Here is a 3,070-nt window from a genome sequence, read left to right as displayed (position 1 = left end):
TTTCTAATGTTCTGTTCAGCTCTTCGACTTCAGCATTTTTTCCATTCTCTTTAGGTTCTCTACATTCAAGAGCAAGTTTCAATGTCTCTTTTGACATCTACTTTGGTCTTTTCTTTCTTTCCTGTCTTTTAAATGACCTTTAGCTTTCTTCATGCCTGATGTTCTTGATGCTATAAAACAACTTCTATGTTCTTTGGATAATATCAAGAATAGGTTAGTATCCAATGCATCAAATCTATTCTGAAGACGGTCTCTAATTTAAGGTGGGATATACTCAAGGTTGTATTTTGGTTCTGTGGACTTGTTTGAATATTCTTTACCTTCAACCTGAACTTGCATATGAGCATTTGATGGTCTCTTCTATAGTTAGTCTCTGGTCTTGTTTTGGCTGATGATACTGAGGTTCTCCATCATTTCTTTCCACACATGTTATAGATTTGATTCCAGTGTATTTCAACAGGTGAGATCCACATGTATAGCTGTCACCTATATTATTGAATAAAAGTATTTGCAATGAGTAAGTCATTCATCTTGCAAAATTCTGTCATGCAATTTCTGGTTTGTTTCGATCACCAAGGCCATATTTTCTAAGGATTAATCCATCTTCTTGGTTTCCAACTTTCCCATTCTAATCACCAATAATTATCAATGCATTCAGATTGTAGACGTTTTTGTTGTTAGGTGCTGTCGAGTAGGTTCTGACACACAGCAACCCTATGCACAACATAATGAAAAATGTCTAGTCCTGTGCCATCTGCACAATTATTATGTTTGAGTCCTATGCTGCTGCCACTGTGTCGTTCCATCTCCTTGGGTGTCTTCCTTCTATTGCTGACCCTCCACTTTACCAAATATGATGTCCTTCTCCAGGGACTGGTCCCTCCTAATAAGGTTGTAGATTTTTTTTTTTTTTCAATTTTTTCATCTATAATTTTAGTGGTTAGTGTGTTAATGTGAATAATAATTATATTAACTGGTTTTCCCTGTAGTCATATGGATACTATCCTGTCACTGACAGCAATGTACTTCAAGAAATATCTTGAAATGTTCTTTTTAATGATGAACACAAAGCCATTTCTCAGTGACTTGTCATTCTCAGCATAATAAACCATGGTTTTCCTATTCAAAATGGCCAATACCAGTCCATTTCAAGTCACTAATGCCCAGGATATTGATTATTTGGGTTCCATTTTATTTTTGATGACTTCCAAATTTCCTACATTCATAATTCTTATAATTATGTTCCCATTATTAATGGATGTTTGCAGTGATTTCTTCTCATCTGGAGTCATGCCAGGTCATCAAATTAAAGTCATGAAAGCATTACTTTATCCATTAAAGTCAACTTTACTTTGAGGAGGCAACTCTTCCCCAGTCGTACTTTGAGTGCCTTCCAACCTGATGAGCTCATTTTCTGGCACTGTATAGACAGTGTTCTACAACTATTCATAGGTTTTCAGTGGCTTTTTTTTTAAAGTTTTATGCCTACTCTTTCTTTCTAAGTCTGGAAGTTCTGCTGAAATTGTCTGCCATGGTATTCCAACTCTATGAAAACATCCTGCTGGCATTTGCAATATTAATGGCATAAGTTCTAGACTCACAGCAACACACAAACCACTGCAGTACAATAAACTGATAGATGAGTGGTGTGCCTAATGCTTAGTCTCATCAGAAAATATTGCTGCCTATTTCTAGCCATTCTTCTTCCACTGTATTAATCAAGACGTGTTGGTCACATTGTGATTCTCCAAGAAAAAAACTCAGAGAACCTAATTAAATTTTTATTATAACCTAGTGATGATTGTCCTGGAAAAAAAAAAAAAAAAAGTTTATATGATGTTATTGTTGTTGTTTTTAAGTCCTGTTAAGTCAGTTCTAACTCATAGTGGCCTTATATAGGGTTTGATATGATATCCGTATTTAATTTTTTTAAAAGGCCCATGGGCTATCATACCTACATTTGTTGGAACTGTTCAGGATTTATTACTAGGCAAAGCCCAAGCACCTTTGGAATTAGATGGTTTCCTAGCTCCATGTGTCTGTTGCTGTAAGGTGATTTTGACTCATAGGTACCCTGTAGGATCCTGTAGGATAGACTAGAACTGCCCCATAGGGTTTCCAAGGCTGTAATCTTTACAGAAGCAAACTGCCGCATCTTTTTCCCATCCAGTGACTGGTGGGTTTGAACTGCTGACCTTTTGATGAGCAATCACTAGGGCTCCTAGCCCTTATGAAAGTGTTTCTTAACCTTTCAGAAGCACCAAACATTCCCACACAACCAAAAATTAAATTGGCAGCTGTTCTTCTCTAAGCACTTTGCAAGTAGTAGGAAGTTCCTGAAATATTAGTTCCTGGATGATTGTTTGTACATTCCCATTCAGTGACCTAAACAAGCTCCTGCCAAGGCTACTTTGCAAGGTCTTGATTCAGTTCTATTTTTAGTTGGCTCCAATGAAATGGTGATGTAACTCTTTGACAAAACATGCTTGCTAAGAGATGTTTGCTTGGCTGCAATTCTACTAGCAAAGCTATCACACATTTATCCTGAAGCAATATCTGAATGTCTGCGATAGGACAGTAAAGATCTTTTCTAGCTCCTTGTGACTGTATGTGACTAAGCACTAAACTCTGACCAATGAAATGTGAGTGAAAATGATTCATGCATCTTTCCCCCTTGCCACTGGCTAGAATGTGGGGAGAAGCAAAAGCCAGGAGTATTATTGTAGACCACAAACTGGTAGCTATGTTCTGTGGATAGCAGGTCCACAATACCTCATCAGCTCTGGCCTGCTTATACTTACACAGTAATGTGAGATCGAAAAACTTTACTGTCTTATTGAAGCCACTGTTATTTTGGCCTTTGGTGCAAGAGGCAAAATTGTAGTCCAGTAAAATAAAACTAAAGATCAAAATCTGAAAAGGTAGAAATTAAGTCAATCATGGGTCTGTTTTAATTGTGCAGGAAAAAGAATGGAAGATAAACTAAGGTAAAATGTGGGAACTTTTTCAGTTTAAAGGAAACATCGACAATTTAGTTAACACTTAGGGACCTTTGCTGTTGTTGTTAAGT

This window comes from Chrysochloris asiatica, unplaced genomic scaffold, assembly GCF_000296735.1.
Source record: "Chrysochloris asiatica unplaced genomic scaffold, ChrAsi1.0 scaffold00122, whole genome shotgun sequence".
Taxonomy (NCBI): domain Eukaryota; kingdom Metazoa; phylum Chordata; class Mammalia; order Afrosoricida; family Chrysochloridae; genus Chrysochloris; species Chrysochloris asiatica.
Note: the sequence above shows the minus strand (reverse complement) of the source record.